Source organism: Pseudophryne corroboree, chromosome 6 (genome assembly GCF_028390025.1).
Source record: "Pseudophryne corroboree isolate aPseCor3 chromosome 6, aPseCor3.hap2, whole genome shotgun sequence".
NCBI lineage: Eukaryota > Metazoa > Chordata > Amphibia > Anura > Myobatrachidae > Pseudophryne > Pseudophryne corroboree.
In genome coordinates, this window is record NC_086449.1 from 606,183,664 (window position 1) to 606,205,187 (window position 21,524).

Sequence of the window (21,524 nt, forward strand, 5' to 3'; positions counted from 1 at the left end):
TGTTGACCTATTCATGTGTTGACCTTTTGTAGTTGTCAACCTTTTTAAGTGTCAACCTTTCATATGTCATCCTAATGACCATGTCAACCTTTTGTCCATGTCAACCTTTCCACTGTTGACCATGTGATGTTGACCTAATGATTGCAGACCTTCTGACTATAGATCTATTGAACCGTAACATTCTGCTCAAAGGTCTTGTCACATGATCCAAGCGCTGAACACCACTTCTGCTCTGATTTGGCCACAGGTTGCCAACATAAGCATTTCTGTGAGTTAAGGGAAATGGCTGCACACACAAGCTGATAGTGGTCATTTGCAAATGGTATTTTTTAGCATTACTGAAAATGATGCAGGGATTAATGATAACCATGGGGGTCATTCAGACCCAATCGCACGCTGCCTTTTTTCGCAGCCGTGCAATTGGGTCTTAACAGTGTATGCACTGCAATGCGCAGACGCATTGGCCTCCGGCGACAGGGATCGCCCAGCAGCATCAGAACTTACGAAGAAAGCGATCGCACCGGCGATTGCAAGAAGATTGACAGGAAGAAGGTATTCATGGGCGTCAACTCACCATTTCAGGGAGTGTCCGGAAAAATGCAGGCATGCCCAGCCGTTCGGGAGGAGAATTCCTGACGTCAGCATCAGCCTCGGATCGTCGCAGCGGCTGAGTAAATACTGGGCTGTGTAGACACTGCACAAACTTTTGTTTGTGCAGCTCACTGCATAGCCAATCGCACCACTGCACAGCGATTACCACCTCCCCTGTAGACGGCGATTACCTGGTCGCAGCAGTGCAAAGAACCGCCTGCGTGCAACCAGGTCTGAATTAGGCCCTATATAGCCATGCAGATAAAGAAAATTATTCTGATTAGAAATGTGTACTTAAAATCCATAGATTAATTAATTAAAAATGTGTATTTTAGAATAAATGATCATGTGTATAATTTCCTCCAAATTGTCATTTAGCTCATTTAAATGCATTGGCCTAGATCAGGCAGTTCAAGGAAGCAGACAGCAATTTATGAAGAGACACAAAATGACATGAGTTGCATTCCCTAGACTTCAAGACGTGATGTTACAGACATACAGTAAACCCAATACCTAAATTAAATGTTGAGTAACTTTGACAGCAATTGACTCACCCAGCATGAATCCAGAATGGTAACAGAAAAAAACCTATTTGCATTTGTGTGTTTGATTCTATTTAAAACACTGAACAAGTTTCAAATAGATCTAGAATAATGAAGGTGCTAGGGGTAAATTATGAACTGCAAAATATACTGGTATGCAACACATTTTATTATGCAGAAATATGTTTATTATTTATGGACAGGTCAAGAGTGAAATAAAAGTCTGAGTTACTAACACATTTTGGCGTTTGTCTTTACATTTTCTTTCAAAAATACTGCATGAATGAACCACTTTTATACTTAGAGAGTGAAGGATATTGAGATATATGACAAAATTTACTAAAGGGTGGTTTTGTCTGGCACTAGAAACCATTAAGACCTGTTATGGGGCGTTCATAGTCAAAGCCATAGTGTTTACTAAAGGTCATTCCCTACAGAGACACTATTACAATGAGGGAGATTTATCAAAGATTGGAGAGAGATAAAGTAAAGAGATATAGGGGCAGATGTATTAAGCCCGGAGAAGTGATAAAGCAGTGATAAGTGCAAGGTGAAAACACACTAGCCAATCAGCTCCAATATGTAAATTGACAGTTAGGAGCTGATTGGCTGGTGCATTATCATCTTCCACTTATCACTGCTTTATCACTTCTCCAGGCTTAATACATTTGCCCTATAGAGTACTAACTAGTCAGCTTCTGTCTTTTATCAGACTGTGAAATGACAGAAGCTGGTTGGTACTTTATCTCTATCCTCTTTAGTACTCTCCATGCGTTGATGAATATATCTCTCTCCACTTTATCTTTCCATTATCTCAACGCTAAATCTAAATGTCCCCCAATGACTTGGCCAATGACTCAGACACAACTTTTATTCATTATGTTTCATATACAAAAACAATTGCAATAAGCCTATACAGTGTTTAATGAGAATTGTCCTGTTAGAGGTTACACACCATTAATTAATATTGTGAAACATTATATAATTTTATTTTTAGCAATTTAGATAGTCACCTTACATAGGTCAACCTGTGAATTCTCTTATAAATGACACTTTTAAAATATTGCTGAGCCTGTCATTTATACGTGGAAGCCTAAGTGGCCACTATCAGCAGCACAACTAGCATTGAAAGGTGCCCCAGAGAAAACCATTTCTAGTTTAGAGAATGTTTTACACAAGATATTTGTAGGTAATTGATGTGTTGGAAGTTGCAATAATAACAAAGCTGTAACATTCATTGTTTTCACCCATTGTTAATATATATTTGAATGGTTGCTGGAAGGGATATTCCTTTAATCAAAGGAATGAGCAATATTTCAACACAGGACTTCACAGCTTAACAATAAGTATCTCTGAATGTGATCAGTGTTGTACTAAACATTTAAGTGTATAGCAGATAGCTGACTAATAGAGTATATAAAGTATGATTTGAACACTACTGAACATGATCTCATTCTCATAAACTTGTGAGATGACACATTTTAGCAGTTGATTGGGGCTGCTCAGAGAAGCTATCTGGCTATTGAGTAGAATTATTATACCACACAGTATACAGTAAATTGAACATTTTGAATTTATTACAACTAGCTATGCAATTTTCTATGTATGTAGATCATGCTGTTTGAGCAATGTTGTAAATTCGTGAAACAGGTTCCACCAGATAAGTTGGAGATTTCATTGCATCTCAAATTAAAGCCATACGGGCTAGAAATTTTAACACAGATGGAGATATTCAACTAGAGGGGAAAAAAACATAGTTTGTTGTGTTGTGTTTTGGATCACGTAATTGGAGCATTCTATATAGTCTCATCAAGCTACACACCCATTTGGCAAATAAAAGTGGTTGCATGGAATATTAGAAGAGATGCTTGGCAGAATGCCGAAGATCTTTGCCAATCAGATGATCACATTTTGGGAATGCCCTTGGATTACATAATAAAACATCAAAGGTAGGTTTCAGACTTTTGGCTTCTAGTCCACAATACTCTTATGCATACATCAAAATGTGTTGTATAAAGTAAAACGTGAAATATCATTGAATAATAGCAGTTCTCATACGAATAATTTATATTTGCATAATACACATCTAACCATAAATCACTAGATAACAATAAAACAATTAGCATTACATTTTGCAAGTTAGTTAATCTTTCTAACTATGTATACCATTTGCTATCTTTCTCTACTCACAATAGCTGTTAATGCTTTATTAAATTCCTGTTCTAGGTCTATGATGTTTTTTTTATGTAACATGGAAACATAGAATTTGACAGCACATAAGAACCACTTGGCCCATCAAAGTCTGCTCTATTTGTATATACATTTACTTCTTTATCATGAATGCAAAGTTGGCTTCAAACAATTCTACTGCTGTTTCCTAGCTTCAACTTTACCTCTCATCTAACCAACATCATATATCCTCTCAAAGCCTTTCTTTCACAAGGGGCAAGGACTCAGTTTAGCAAGATGCCCTCTTTCCCCCACATACACACACCTACCTAAACATGTTTTTTTTAATGGGTAGAGTGCGCACCCCAGTGCACACATAGTAATAAAACAAACAACTATAAACACGAACAGATTTTATTTAAAAAAAAAGTCAATTCATCAGACTTAGCACATGTTATCAGACATCCCAACATGCCTCTCACATCTATGCACACACTGTCTGAATGCCCATATGCCATCAGCGCACCCACATGCTGATTAGACTCCCCACATGTTTATCAGATCTCCCTACATGCACATTAGACCACTCCACTTGCCCCTTACATGCCATCATACTTCCTTACATGCTCCTTACATGCCATCAAACCTCCCCTTACATGTACATCAGACTTCCTCTGTATCCTGTCAGAGCAACACCAAATGTCACCAGCCTTCCCTATTAAGTATGATTGACAGTTAAATAATTAGTCACACATCCTGCATCTCTCTAGCTTGCTAAGGTTACCAGTAATGTAAAGTATCAGAAGGCCAGCTTAAGGAGGAGGACTGGGGGCAGTTGCCCTGGGGCCTTCACACACAAGGGCCTTCTATGCAGAGTCAGTCTGACCCTACAATTGTCAAGAACATGTGCCCAGTGGCACCTTTTCCTGGACAGGGGCTGTCAAGAACACAGAGCCATCAAGAAGAAAGGCAGTCAAGTGAAGCTGGCCATGACATGGGTGGTGAGTACTCAGAACTTTGGGGCATAAGAGAAGGATTTATAGCACTGTGTAGCAAACAGGGGTGTACTGTAGCAAGGTAAAGGGAAAAATTGTTGTGTGGATTAAATTTCATTGGAGGGTGCCCTCACTGTCTAGTTGCCCCGGGGCCCCCACAAGCCTTAATCGGCGCTGGGCTGCTTGGGACAGGCTGAGTACCATATGTGGAATAAAGTAGGACCAGTTGGAGTGAGTACCCATGGTACGTCCTCTCTCTCAAAGGTATGAAAGGACCACACATCTCACACTTCCATCCCCAGCTCCACTGTCAGCCACTGTTATGTGGTGTGAAATTCACCACAACAAGTCCCCCCATTATGTGGTAGTTGTTGGACAGCTCAGTGAACCTAATGTGTCACCACATCTAACCTCAATATATTCTAGTCATACAGTAACTTTGCAGGTGGCATTAAATGTCCAGATATATTAACTTTGTATTAAGAGCATCTTTTTTAAGAATTTAGTCTTTGGGGGTGGGAAGACAAGAATCCTTTGTATCAGCAATTAATCACATGGTGTCCCACAAGACAGCCCCCATACTTGAGGTTTAACCCACTCCATTCTTATGCAATCACTCAGTTTCTCGACTGTCCAAAAAAGACAGAGCCACCCTCATCATCAACATTAGTTGAAGTAGAAACAGTGTTACAATGACAGAAAGTCAGCACGGCATAATACACTCATTGAGAATGTCTACAGCCAATTTTTGGCCAATCATAGGTGTAGGTTTAGGGTTACATTTATCTTTAAGCTGTGGTTAGTGTTAGGCTGCAGATAGGGTTAAAGTTAGTTTTAGAGTTATGGTTAGTAAAGACCGCTATGGAAAAATGTTTGGTTTGCATGCTGAATGTTGACATTCACAATTTCAACATTCTGTCAATGTCAACAAAATGTCAGTGTCAATATTTGACATGTTGACCTCCCATCTATGTTGACAGTCTGAATGTTGACATTAAGACCATGTAAACATTCTGGTTTCAATGTTCTGAACATCAACCTTTCAAACCATACCTGTTGGAAAAGGGCAGCTGATACTATATGGTGTATAAGCTGATTTTGAAATGTTGTTGTATCTACAGGATCCAAAGGTAATACATAATATTTAGAAATGAATGAGAAATAATTATGAAAACTCTCTCAAAACAAGCCCACCAAATGTGTAAAAATGTTTCCAGGAATCCAGCATTGTCTCCAAAACCTGCATATGTACATATTTTACAACACCTGTATAGGACATAATAACAATGGTACAATTGCTTGTAAGCATTTGAGCTTTTTTTAAATCTTAATACATACGGAGCTTGTAGAAGTATGCTCACAGATTTCAGACCGCTCTTCTCTAGGTGCTGTGCTGGGAGAGAGGCTGCTTACAGGTAAGAAGAAGGGGGATACTAATTACCTGGACTTCGGCCCTCCAACAAGTCCAGGCCCAGGTAATTAGTTCCCCCCGTCCCCCATGCCCCAGGAGGCAGTTAAGGCCAGGTTATTTTTTTTTTTTTGTCATTGTTACTTATTTTTTATTCTTTTACTTTGCAACTGATGGGGTGGGACAATGGGCTTCAAACTGTGGTGCAGGAGGTCGTGGTGGGTGAGAATGGGGCAGTTTGGTGGTTTTAAGGCATTGGGACTGGCCTTGACATAATGACATGAAAGGCAGTGACATGATGGGGGGAGCAACCAATAATGTTCCTAGGGGCAGTCCGACACCTTAATCCATCCCTGCGTGCCCCTACGATTTATTTTCCTTTTAGGTAATTGCCACTGACTTTGATTTATCCTTCTTTTTATGACTGATTGGTAGCATTAAGATTCTCAACTATCTTACTCACTTATAGTGTATACTTTATAAGTGAGTAAAAGTAATATTAAGAATCATTACATATTCACAGAAACAGTTTACCAATATCTACAAATCATGAACTTAATTCTTCTGAACATTCTATCTAACAGAGAGACCTCTCACCACTTTTGAATCCTTTTGCTAAGGATAGATCTCCACTCATCAGCAATAGGCAGCCTGGGTTGCTTTCCACTAAGATAGGGGGACAACAAGAATGGGTCTATGCACTCTATTTTGTGCTGCATACAGTATATCCTAAACTTTATGGAATGCAAATATAAATTGAAAATGGGCAAGCACATCTTTTGAGTTTCTTCTTCATGGGTAATTGTAAATGAGGATCTGAATGTGAAAATGTGCAGTTGTATTTATGCAAAGTAATTAATAAGCAGTTTTCTTTATTTAATCTGTAGAAATTAAAGTAAATGTCTGTTTGGTTGCCATGAATTATTGCTCATGAATATTTTGCAGTGTTAGTTTTGGGAACTCCAATCTTCTCATGTGCCATTCAAATCGTACCTAATTTGCAGTGATCTAATAAAAATAATCAGTGTATAAAGACAAATGAGTAATTGATAAGTATGGCTAAGATATAGTGATGCAAACATAAATGCCATCTCCCTCTATATTGTTTCAGTTAAACCAAGCCCTGCAAATTAATCCTTGTTTTATTGTAAAACAAATTTCAGAACAAAATAAAACATCTTAGAAAAGCATTAACAAATGTCAGCCTACACAAAGCGTAAACCATTGAACATTGCATTAAAATGAAGTTAACAGTAAAATAAACTATTGTACATTGCTGCAATAAAACATAGTTTACAACATCATAAACCAAGAAGGAGGATAATTGCTTTTGTAAGTGGAACAATGAACAATAACAAGATAAATTATGGGGAGATTCAGTGCTCTTGTGATTTCCCATATACGTAGCTTACTCACTAGTGTGACTACCAGGATTGTGCCATTAACCTTTAAATTAGATGTGCATGCAATAAAAATGTATTTCACAAGGCTGGTATGATGCAATTATTTAACATGTTGTAACATGACTTAAGTGAAACAGTGTGTAAAGTGAAATCATTGAACACTTACACATATGTTAACTTCCTTTTATCTGTTCTATGCCAATCAATAATATGAGATGCCTGCAATGCATCTCTGATGTTACTCCATAATTAAAAAGATATGGCTGAAGACAGAAAGTGTTATGTAGGACTCAGATTTGTTTCAGTAGACATATTGGAGTCAAGTTTGAAAATGAATGTTATGTTAATACTGAGACATTTAACACTCACACTGCCAGGGGTCTATGTCCAATTTTCACATCAGGAGGTCAGACTATTTTTCCATACTCTATACAGTATTGACAGTCCTGGGATTTTTTCCAATCATTTTCTTTGTGTATCATAGTCAACTATATGTCTTTTACATTTGTGGGCTTGGAAAGGAGAAATGTGGAAACATGAAAATGCCCATTTTTGTAGATTTTCCCTTTAAGCTCTTTTGTCATGGATTCAGCTGATGAGTTATGCAACTTCATTTGTTCTTTGTCTTTTTACAGGGATTCTGCATATGTGTACTTTATTGGAGGTTTCGTCTATGCTTGTGGCCATAGTATATAAACTAATGTTTTTGTGTTTCTTTATCTTCCTACTCTTTTAACTATATTAATTATAATATTTATTAACACTGTCTTTTTATTTTCTACCTTGTAGAACCATAGGCCTGAATGTCTATGAAATCCTAGATATTTTTTTTAGACGGAGAGATTCCAAACTCTCTACCCCTACCCATAAAGCAAATGATCTTTTGGGACATTTGGGAGATGTATCTTATTCACCGCTGCTCTTTTGGAAAGGATGGAAGTGATCTCAATGTCTGGCACTGTGTTATCCATTTCACTAAGCCTATCATATTATTACATTTCATTCACAGTACAGTATCATTCTTTTTTTGAGTAGATGTGTTGTTATTTTTATAAGAATTTCCTATGTCTTCTGAATTCAATGCCGTACTGTTTTCATAGCTTGATGCAACTTCACAAGCCTTTACTGAAAATAGATGATCCAAAGTTAATTCATTTTATGAGCCTTATGGGCAACCTAGGCGGATCCCCTCTTCTCTGAAGTGGCACCTACACCCTGATGCTTTTTACCTGGTCATATGACTGGTGGATCAGCATCCTGAGCATCTCAGATTGGGAGTGTAGAACTTGGTTGTGTCACCAAATAATAAATTTCAGGCTCCTCGTGGTCTCTAGGTTTAACCTCTGCCTCTGCTCCCCTTCCCCAACTTAATTGGAAGCGTCACTCTACAGGAGTGGGCATGCCACTTAGCAAGGAATATAAAGCACAGTCACATGACCATTGACATCATCATGCCTACTTAATTCAAATGTCTGCTTATATAAAACTACTTACATGAAAGACATTTGCCAGTGTATTAGGCTCTTACCTGTGCATGTGATTTGATGCTGTATATTTCAGTCTCAGACTGATCTGCCAGTTCTTCTGCTTGCTGTCTTTGGCTCTGATACCACTTTGCTCAGTTTTCACCCTGCTATTCCTGACACTTAGCTCTGACACCACTTTGCTCAGTTTTCTCCCTGCTATTCCTGACACTCCATCCCATGAAATCTTTTGGTATCTCTGGAGTCTGCTAATCAAGGGGTTTTCCACTACAGTCTTCAAGCACCTCAACAGTTCATGTTTTCAGTATTTATGTCTGTGGAAACAGATGGGATAATTACTGAACAAGAAAAATAGAGTAAATCATCTATACATGATTAAAGAAATTGTGAAAACATAATCTGTTGGAGGTACTTGAGTACAAAGGGCCACAACCTGTGAGCATTTCAGCCGCAAAGTCCAAAACTCCCCACAGTGGTTCCTGATGAAGTTTGTTATGAGTCTGTGATTGTCAGAGAGATGTAGGAAAATCCATCAAACATGTTTATTGTGATAGTAATGCTTCAAAAATGATTTCAGTATTCATTGAGTAGTTCACAGTTGTGACTGTCTACAGGTTGCACCACTGGACTAATATATTAGTGCATCATGTTCATTGGCCTTGAGACAAGACTACTTTATTTAAAGCAAGGTTGGCAAACTGACTGAAGCTATCAGCCCACCGGTACTTTATGTTACATTAATAATTCTGCCAATGTTGGTTTCAAAATTGCCAGATTTCCAGTCTAAACATGAAGAGTGTTGTTAAAGTTTACTGTATAATAATGTATATTTTAGAATGAAGGTTAGAAAACTTTAGTGAAAATCTTTTTTAAACTATACCTTTTAGAAGATCTATAAATATATCAATGTTATTGCTCTTTTGGGTCTATGAGATATATTAAATGTTAGTATACTTTTGCATCTCAGGTAATAAATTAACTGTGTTACATATAGAAAGACTTTCAACCTTATCTCATCGCTTTCCAAAGGTTAGTAATAAATTGTATAAGAAGCTATTTCTAATACCATAATTGGTTTCATCTGGAGTAGCAACCTATCATTATTCAGATCTTCGAAGCCTTATGGGATAATTAAAGTCCACAAGATTCTTGACTTTCTTTGTTGTTCTCATACTGACTACCCTCGTTTTCACATTTTGAGAATCACACGATGCATGGTAACATATTGTCTGGGACTGATGTGATACAAAGAATATTCCATGTTCAGACCCATGTTTTTTATATATTCAAAAACTTCTCCCCAACAGTAACCTTCATGTTGAAGTCATGAACAGTACCTGACTATTCCATAGCAAAATATTCACAATAAATTGGAGTTTATTATAAGAACACATCTATAATACAGATCTCATATTTCAATAGCAGAGTAATGTTAATCCTAGTATTGTAATTTTAGTAGAAGTCACTTTTGCAAATTAGTAACTCTATCTATAAATGAATATTCCTAATAAATGAAGTGAAGATCCTTCGTCACAAATAATGTATAATTAAACACTAAAATATCATACATTTCCCTTTTTGAATTTATAAGTAGAGATGAGAGAAACATTTTGCACTTGTTTATACAATTATGTATTGGCTGGACCAAAACTACTAATACCCTTTTTACACCAAAGTCCCGGATCCTACCCTGGATTTGGAACATGGTTCAAAGACCAGGCCAGGACATCTAATATATGAAAACTGAAAATATTCAGGAAAAGTTAATGCTAATGTAACCAATTTGAATGCAGTTAAACCATGACAAGGTGAGAGATCTCAGTTCAGTTCAGTTCAGTTCAAACTACTGAAGGTAAAATATTAAGGTAGGGAATGTGAACTGTATTTACAGTAACAATTGCTAGATAAAGAGATGGCCCTGAATTGCATATAGGGTTTAATATAGAAATATATCAATTATTTGTGATGTAGATTTATGGCATGCTTACCTAAGAATTTTATGTTGCCATCTAGATTTGTGTGCATTTTAAACTTGTGCACATTGTTCCTGTACTTTAGGTATGCTACCTGTTCTAAAGCTCAGAGCAACTTTACGTATATAGGTGAGACAGTTACCAAGACACCTGTTGTAAAGCATCTAGGAAAACAGCTGATATATATATATATATATATATATATACAAAATGTCCACAAAGTGGGGATGCACTCTCGCTATGAAGAAATCAGTCAGCTTTGAATAGTTGAAATATCACCGTAGTTTTAATGTCGACGTTTCGGCCTGTTAACAGGCCTTTCTCAAGACCGGTGCCACAGCAGATCAAATTATAAAGATAATGACATTGATGCAAAAAAGTTCTGTAAGGACAATGATCATAGTTAAAATCACATGCCTCACCGGTCCCCGGGGAACCCCACACCAAGGGAAAAATATATATTCTTATGATACTGGTTAGACTCAGTGCGAACTATATTATATGATCACCTTTAGTGTATACCCTCCACCAGGTGTATAATGGGTGACCCATACCTGTCAGGCCTCCTCCATCACCTGGTAGTAGGTAACATCACCAGTGCAGCCAATTTATAATCCATTACACTGCAATAACACCAGATGCATAGAACCTAGTTTAGGCATTTCACTACAACTAATATCGACCATATTAGATAGTCAAAGACATTAGGACTATTACCTAGTATGCATTCTCCAATGTCAAAAGTTGTCCCTAATTGCAGTCACAGCTGTAGATATGCATGGTGCTGCAAGGAGAAATGATCTAACATCAACCTCAAATCCAATCAGATGAATGTCATAAGCCATCAACAACAAAAACACAAAAAAAAAAAATTCAGTAACTTACACAGAGCTGGAGGCGTGGGGGTACCAACCGAAGAAGAGGCCGTCGCAGTCGCAGTTAGATTTAGTATTCAATCTTTCAAATACTATTTTGGATGAAGCACAACTGAAGCTACTTTCCAGGGGTTTGTCATTTGTCCCGACATGTCAACCTGACTCTTTCCGTCAGGCAGTGGACCAATATAAATTTGGGAGAACACTTCGCCTACGTGAATTTTTCTCTGATCAACCCCCTGCTCCAGCTAGGACTCCATTTAGAAATAGGTCGACCTTTGATCCACCCTCATCTAATGCTAGCATACGTACTTTCTTGCGACGGGTACAGCAAGAGACGAAAACAACATCTACTAAACATGTATATGATAATTTATCTCCATCTGAACGTAAAGCACTGCGCCAATTGCGCGATGCACAACACTTAGTTTTTCGACCTGCCGATAAGGGGGGTGCGGTTGTAGTGTTGGATTGGGATGATTACGATCATGAAGTTGTCAGACAGTTGTCTGATGCATCCACATATGAAAAATTAGATCATAACCCCATACCTAGAATCAAGAAGAAAATCGATAGGGCTATAGATTGTGGCTATAGCCATCGATGGATAACTGATGACCTTAAAGCATATCTTACGGTTGACCATCCGAGATGCCCTGTGATCTATTTATTACCAAAGATACACAAGTCACTTGTGCAGCCCCCAGGACGACCTATAATATCTGCCGAAGGCTCCCTACTTCAACCATTGGCGAAATTTCTAGATAGCCTGTTACAACCCTTGGTTCAACTGATTCCTAGTTACCTACGTGATACAGGACATTTCCTACAGAGTCTGTCCGGTATCCATATGACCAGTGACACATTACTGGCAACTATGGATGTGAGCTCTCTATATACGGTAATCCCCCATAGAGAGGGACTCCGTGTCTTAAGACAGGCATTCGAACGTACTCCATGTATTGAATTCCCCACTGATTATTTGCTTGAACTCATAGAGTTGGTACTCTCAAACAATCATTTTCTGTATAAAGAGGATTACTACATGCAGCTGTCAGGGACGGCGATGGGGTCAAATTTGGCCCCTGCATACGCCAACTTGTATATGGCCTGGTACGAGAAAACTTATATACAACCCCAATACGGACGTAAAGTTTTATTTTTTCGTAGATTTATTGATGACATATTTTTGCTGTGGCAGGGGACACAAGGGGAGTTTGAACAAATGGTGAATGAACTTAACGCACTAGATAGTCCTATACGATTTACAGCAACATGTTCCACATCTGAGATTAATTTTTTGGACGTCACACTGAGAGTATCAGGTACTAGATTAATTTCGACACTTTTTCGTAAAGGTACGGATCGCAATACTATGTTGCAGGCCACCAGTTGCCATCCACCGGCACTAAAGGACAGTCTACCAATCTCTCAGTATCTAAGAGCGATGAGAATCAATTCAGAAGTGGGTCTTAGACAGGAACAATGTGATGAAATTACTTCCCGCTTTTTAGAGAGAGGGTATGCGGTAGGTACACTCCGTAGATGCCTTGAAAGAGCCGCAGGGATATTTTCTGGTGCAATACAAAAAAAGAGAATTGAGGATAGGATGATTTTCCCTATGCAATATGATGGGAATTCCTCTATGATCAAGAGAACTGTACGTCGGCATTGGCCAATCATATCATCAGATGACGACTTACCATTTAAACACACTAAAGCACCGATGATGGCATACCGGAAAGGAGCCAATCTTAAACAGTTACTAATGCGCCCTACATTGTTCCCGAGTCACATCAATAGACAGTTGACTCCCGATACAACGATGAAGGCCAAACCTGGTTGTTTCTCCTGTGGGAATTGTACAACATGCCGTGCCATGCAGACTGGGCCTTCCTTTAATCACCCACACACTGGTAGGATGATTAAGATCAGATATCATCTGCATTGTAGACTTGACTATGTGATTTATTTACTTAAATGTCCATGTGGATTATGTTATGTTGGGCTAACTACACGGCCCTTTCGTGATCGCATGGCAAACCATAGGTCCTCCATACATACAGCAATACAGACTGGACAAACTGATAAACCGGTGGCCCGGCATTTTTTGCAGGCACGGCACCAGGTGGCGAGCCTGAAATGTAGACTCATAGATTGGGTACCACCGAGATATACAGGGGGAGATAGAACACTAGCCCTCAAACGCCGTGAGAGCTATTGGATTCACACCTTGGATACTGTGACCCCAAGAGGGTTGAATGAGGGTAATCCCCTCAATATATTCCTATAGGTATCATAGGGAGAAAAGAAAAAATGTTGGGTTAAGGTCGGTAACTAGGTGGTCAGACCAGAAGGTTGAAAACTGCATGCATGATCTTGTAATATTCATGTAGGCGCAATATGACATCTCATACTAAATATGTCTGTAATCGAGAGTATGCCTATGGTGACACTATAGTTCTTTGTGTTTTGGTCTGTGTTTTATATTATGTGTAGTGTTTGTTTTTGTATATAGGTTTGTGTCTATGTCTGTATTGGTGTTTCTATATATGTGTAATCCGCACTTTTCTGTGAACTTACCGGTCTCTGGGTTACCACACACTAAGTATGTAATTTTGTCTACTGTTTGGTCAAAATACTGTAACAGTGAACAATTAGGATTATGTTGGGCTGAGGTGTCTATGAACACCTAGAGGCCACTTTTAAGTGATTTTATGGCTTGGAAGTAGTAACACTCAGTGATTTGTTTTACACTATGGATGTTGATGCTGGTTACCATGGTTACCTACCTATTTAGGTTAGGGCACTGTTATATTTAAATATACATAACTGTTGGACTAGTGCCTTGGCTATATATGTATATTTAGCCTTTTATATCCATGAGATCACCTTTATGTTATAGTTGTCTGTAGATATAACTAAATTGTATCCCATATTTGTAACATTGTAGATCGCCCCGTTCAGTGTTCACACTGACGGGTGCGACACTTCTGCTGCGGTGGAACGCACCGCTATGGCACTTCCGCCATCGTGGAACGCACAATGGTGCCGCTTCCGGCGATTGATCCCCGGACCGAGTACATACGGCAGCTGGTGGGGCCGCGAGGCCCGAGTCGCGGGCGGTTCTGCGGGGTGTGCGTTGCCACTACTAGTAGCATATGTTGTGAAACCTATACGGGTTGTTTAAAATAAGTAAATAGAAGTGGAATAAGGTTTGGACTGTGATGTCACTTCCGGTGGGAGCGGTATTTAAACGCACCACGGAGTGAGGAGGGTCATGCATTTACAAGCAGGACGCCTCCAGCTCTGTGTAAGTTACTGAATTGTTTTTTTTTTTTTTTGGTGTTTTTGTTGTTGATGGCTTATGACATTCATCTGATTGGATTTGAGGTTGATGTTAGATCATTTCTCCTTGCAGCACCATGCATATCTACAGCTGTGACTGCATTCAGGGACAACTTTTGACATTGGAGAATGCATACTAGGTAATAGTCCTAATGTCTTTGACTATCTAATATGGTCGATATTAGTTGTAGTGAAATGCCTAAACTAGGTTCTATGCATCTGGTGTTATTGCAGTGTAATGGATTATAAATTGGCTGGACTGGTGATGTTACCTACTACCAGGTGATGGAGGAGGCCTGACAGGTATGGGTCACCCATTATACACCTGGTGGAGGGTATACACTAAAGGTGATCATATAATATAGTTCGCACTGAGTCTAACCAGTATCATAAGAATATATATTTTTCCCTTGGTGTGGGGTTCCCCGGGGACCGGTGAGGCATGTGATTTTAACTATGATCATTGTCCTTACAGAACTTTTTTGCATCAATGTCATTATCTTTATAATTTGATCTGCTGTGGCACCGGTCTTGAGAAAGGCCTGTTAACAGGCCAAAACGTCGACATTAAAACTACGATGATATTTCAACTATTCAAAGCTGACTGATTTCTTCATAGCGAGAGTGCATCCCCACTTTGTGGACATTTTGCGTATATAGTGGACCTGCCGGTCTGTTGGAAGCACCCGCCCATGTGACTAACTTGGAGGATGTGAGTGCAGGAGCACTTTGGATATATATATATATATATATATATATATATATATATAGAGAGAGAGATAGTGTTCAGATGGTGCTAGTATAAATGGATAATATGTAGGGATTATAACACCATTTTAAAATGATGGAGATATATAGTTTTCCACTCAATGAAACAGCTCAATAAAATAGTCCATATATAAAAGGTTTTCTTTTATTTTTCATAAAATCAATGCAATAGAAACTTTTCAATACAGAGGCAGAAATGATCGACAAGTGACAGAGAACTAGGTATAACATTCACACCTAAGCCCTTTGGGGTATGTTGGCCTAATAGGTAGATGAAGGTCTGCTGACTTTATGAGTACTGCATATCAAAAAATCCTACACGTTTCATCCAAACTGACTCCTTCAGGGGTAGAACATTTAAAAAAAAAAGTGAGCATTCAAGTTTCACACTACGTACAAGCTTTTTAAACAATTATAATTGTAAATCCATCTTGATATAAAGAAAAAAAATGACATTTTAGTTCATGAAGGATAACTTGGTAGGAACTAGTAGAATTCCTTCAAATAATTATTATGCTTCCACATAAGCTTATACAGTTAGACTGTGGACCAAAATAATGATCAATACTGTGTGGAAGTATAGTTAAAATGTGTATCTCAACAGCAACAATGTAGGTTTGGCTAAAAACAAAATTAAATACATAAATCAGCCAGTCTAGGATGTGGATTTTTCCACCCTTAGCAGTAAATGTATGTATATATATATAAATAGAACAAGTAAAGCGGCACTCTGAGTCTGTCAAATGTCAAATATATTTCACACAAAAAGTGATCCGACGTTTCGGGGTCCAAGCGCCCCTTTGTCAAGGTGAACAATACCACAAATAGTGAAACTTATTTAAAAATATTCCAACTGAGTTTCTCATTCAGTCCATGGGGGTTGGTAGTGTTTAATTCGAAAATCCATTTGGCTTTCCCCCATGGACTGAATGAGAAACTCAGTTGGAATATTTTTAAATAAGTTTCATGTGTATTTAATATAGTGGGACCTTTTTTCAGAATGTAGCATTAATTTTTAATGTAGCATTAATTAACTGTGGATAGTCTCATGTATGCATTAGGAATTTTAGTCAGGGGACATTACACTTTGAATGAGGTGGCAGCTGAAGGTCATAATGTGGATTTGGCCCAGGGAGCCCAACAGAGAATAATAATATTGTACAAGCACAGTGTCCGTAAGATCGCCTGGTGGCGAAGGGCAGTATTTTAATGGGCATCAGGGGGATCTATATTGTTGTGCTGCTATGTTTTTCTTTTTTCTTTTACGTGCACTTTTAGCCACCACTTCAGACAAAATGAGTGTCTCATAATCTTTTCAATCCTTATGGTGTGTGGGTTTCTGTAGCAGTAGAATCATGCACTCATTCTATTTCCATCAGCGCCGCAGCCCGGCCAGTTACAGCATCGGGTACTATGGTTACGACGCACATGCGGATCGCGCTGTGCATGACGCCAGTCACTGGAGCCGGAAGATGGGACGGACTACATGCGGCCGGGCGGGCGTGAACGGGCACTGGCGGGTTTTCTTCATCTTTACAAGGTATGTGTTTCACTATTTGTGGTATTGTTCACCTTGACAAAGGGGCGCTTGGACCCCGAAATGTTGGATCACTTTTTGTGTGAAATATATTTGACATTTGACAGAGTCAGAGTGCCGCTTTACTTGTTCTATTTATCCATTCCTACCTGAGATGGCACCTGAGCACTGAGACTTGGAGGGGGAGTGCCGGTCCTAACAGACTTTCTATAACCAAATATAAAAAAATATAAAAGCACAACACTCACCAATGTCTGCACTCACCACTAATAGGGTGGGGTGCATGCAGCCCATGGACACCTACCCAAATACATACAAACAGAAAGTTCAGCAGTCACCATAGCAAGCTCACTTATCATCACAACAACAATAAATAAATGATGTATATATATGTGTGTGTGTGTGTGTGTGTGTGTGTGTATACATCCTTGAAAAATAAGCATCTGAAATGTTGGTTTAACCTACTGTCTGATGTGAATTTATTCTAAGTCCTTGGAGTGCACCATGCTGCTGTTTGTCGGGCTGCAGCCACCTTCCCCTCCTGGCCCCGCTGGCTCCTTGGATCTTATTTTTTTGCAGAACACCATAGATAACAACATAGTATTGCACCACTAGGGCCATAAGGCACTGCGGCAAAGAAAAGATGGTAAAATGGGGCTGGAGAGACACTGATGAGGTCACTGGACAAAAACATGGGACCTGCCTGGGATAGATGCAAAGGGGATCACTTCAAGTTCCTAGTACTAGTGCTGAAGCCACCAGTCAGGACATTAACGTTGTCTGCTAAGGCCAATGCCCAGTGTCATAGAGGACATGTAAAATCCAAGATGCAAAAATTAATAATCACAAAAAAAAGAAATTATCTGATGAGAAACGTAAAATTGGCAATATGCCATTCACAACAATGAAGTGGCAAGGAAAGACTAAGTCTATGTTCATAACTGGTAGCTCAGCTAATGGAAGCCCTCCTCCCTCTCGAAAATTTTTAAAAACTAAGCTTGTTAATGCTCAGGAAACACCAACTGTGCGTTCAGAGATATCACAAATCCCCAAGGAGAGTCCAAGTGTGTCCACGATTGATGCAATGTCTAGGCCTGACCTTCCCAAGACTGTATGGAAAGAGAAGGCTCCTACCATCATTTACACGCCTCCTGCAAGTGCTGGAAAGAGCACCGCCAGTCCAATTGCTGATATTGAGATTGAGGATGTCACTGAAGACGTACACCAGGATAAGGAGGACATTGGTGTAGTTGGCGCTGAGGAGGAAGTTGACGATGACGATTCTGATGGTGATGTGGTTTGTTTGAATAAGACACCAGTGGAGACAGTTGTTGTCTGTGGGATGAGAAAGTCCATTGTCATGTCTGGGCAAAATACCAAAAAAGCTACCTCTTCGGTATGGAATTATTTCTCTACAAATCCGGACAACAGATGTCAAGCCATGTGTTGCCTTTGTCAATCTGTAATAAGTAGGGGTAAGGACGTTAACCACCTATGAACATCCTCCATTATATGTCACCTGCAGTGCATTCATCAGAAGTCATTGTTAAGTTCTGAGACTTTGGGAAAGAGCGTAAGCAGTCCACTGACACCTAAATCCCTTCTTCCTGTTTTACCCAAGCTCCTGCAAGCCACACCACCAACTCCCTCAACGTAAATTTCCTCCTCAGTCAGGAACATCAGTGGTCCTGCAGGCAATGTCATTGTCATGACTGACGAGTCCTCTCCTAACCGGGATTCCTCTGGAGGATCCTTGAGTGGTACGCCTGCTGCTGCTGCTGCTGTTGTTGCTGCTGGGAGTCGATTGTCATCCCAGAGGGGAAATCGGAAGACCACTTGTACTACATCAATTAAGCAATTGACTGTTTAATAGTCCTTTGTGAGGAAGATGAAATATGACAGCACTCATCCTGTTGTAAAGCGGATTACGGTGGCCATAACAACTATGCTGCTGTTAGACGTGCATCCGGTATCTGCCATTAGTGCAGTGGGGTTTAAACAGTTAATGGACATACTGTGTCCCTGGCACCAAATCCCATCTAGATTCCACTTCACTGGGCAAGAGATTCCCAGACTGTACAGGGACATTAAGAAAATTGTCCTCAGTGTCCGGAAAAAATGCAGTTGTACCGAGTGTCCACTTCACCATGGACATGTGGACAAGTGGAGCAGGGAAAACTAAGGACTACATGACCGTGACAGGTCAGATGTAGTCTTAGTAGATGTATTGCCCCCCACAGCAACAACAGTGGTGGCACCAGTAGCAGCATCTCACAAATGCCAACTCGTTCCTAGGCAGGCTACACTGTGTATCACTGGTTTCCGTAAGAGGCGCACCACTGACAACCCCTCTTACGGAATCTGAGGGACATCATCGCACAATGTCTTACCCCACTTAGACTCTCCTGGGGATTTGTGATATTGGACAATGCCACCAACATTGTGCGTACATTACATCTGGGCAAATGACAGCATGTCCCATGTTTTGCATATACAATTAATTTGTTGGTGCAGAATTTTTTTAAAGATGACAGGGGCGTGCAGGAGATGCTGTTGGTGGCCAAAAAAATTGCGGGCCACTGTCGACATTCAGCAACTGTGTGCCGAAGACTGGAGCACCAGCAAACACTCCTGAACCTGCCCTGCCATCACCTGAAGCAAGAGGTGGTAATGAGGTGGAATTCAACACTCTATATGCTTCTGAGGATGGAGGAGCAGCAAAACACCATTCAAGCCTATACATCCACCTACGATATAGGCAAAGGAGGGGGAATGCACATGACTCAAGCGCAGTGGAGAATGATTTCCATGTTGTGCAAGGTTCTCCAACCCTTCAAACTTGCCACACGTGAAGTCAGTTCAGACACTGCCAGCTTGAGTGAGGTCATTCCCCTCATCAGACTTTTGCAGAAGCAGCTGGAGAAATTGAAGGAGGAGCAAAGACAGAGCGATTCTGTGAAGTATGGCAGACTTGTGGATGGAGCCCTTCATTCGCTTTGCCAAGATTCAAGGGTGGTCAATCTGTTGAAATCAGTGGCACTACATTTTGGCCACCGTGCTCGATCTTAGGTTTAAAGCCTATGTTGTATCTCTCTTTCTGGAAGATACAAGTCTGCAGAGGTGCAAAGACCTGCTGGTGAGAAAATTGTTAACTCATTCGGAACATGACCCATCACCAGCTCCTTCTTCATTTTCTCCTGCAACTGGGGCTGCAAGGAAAAGGATAACATTTTCTAGCCTACCTGCTGGCGGTGATGCAGGGCAGTCTGGAGCAAGTGTTGACATCTGGGGCCAAATGTAATAGATTGAGAGTTTCAGAAAGTGAGATATTTGGAAAGGTATTTAATTTTTTTTTAAAAAGTGGCAACCATTTACACAGCAAGATCAACCTGGTTTTGCAGTGTAAATGATAGCCACTTTAAAAAAACTGAAAAACCTTACCAAATCTCTCACTTTCTGAAACTCTCACTCTATTACATTTGGCCCCTGGTCCGGACTGAAGGACCTACCAATGATTACTGACATGTCTACTGTCACGGCATATAATGCTGTCACCATTGAAAGAATGGTGGAGGATTATATCGGTGACAGCATCCAAATAGGCATGTCAGACAGTCCGTATGTATACTGGCATGATAAAAGGCAATTTGGAGGCCCTTGCACAAACTGGCTTTATTTTACCTAAGTTGCCCCCTCCAGTGTGTACTCTGAAAGAGTGTTTAGTGCAGTCGATAATCTTGTCAGTGATCAGCGTTGGAGGTTATTTCTACAAAATGTGGAGAAGATGATATTCATCAAAATGAATTATAAATTCCTCCAGGAAGACCTTTACCAGCAATTGCCTCCAGAAAGGACACAGGGACCTGTGATGGTGGATTCCAGTGGAAATGAAATAATACTCTGTGAGGAGGTGGATGTACTCACTGAAAGGGGTGAGGAAATGGGGGGATGAAGATGAGGAAGACATCTTGCCTCTGTAGTGCCAGTTTGTGCAAGGAGAGATTAATTGCTTATTTTTTGGTGGGGGGATTAATTGATTCTTTTTTTGTGGGGGCTTATACAAACCAATAATTTCAGCCACAGTCATGTGGCAGACCCTGTCGCTGAAATGATTGGTTTGTTAACGTGTGCATGTCCTGTTTATACAACATAAGGGTGGGTGGGAGGGCCCAAAGACAATTCCATCTTGCACCTCTTATTTTTTCTTTGCATTATGTGCTCTTTGGGGCCTAGTTTTAAAAGTGCCATCCTGTCTGCCACTGAAGTGCCACTCCTAGATGGGCCAGGTGTTTGTGCCGCCCACTTGTGTTGCTTAGCTTAGTCATCCAACGACCTCGGTGCAACTTTTTGGCCTAAATACAATATTGTGAGGTGTGAAGTGTTCAGAATAGACTGGAAATGACTGGAAATTAATGTTATTGAGGTTAATAA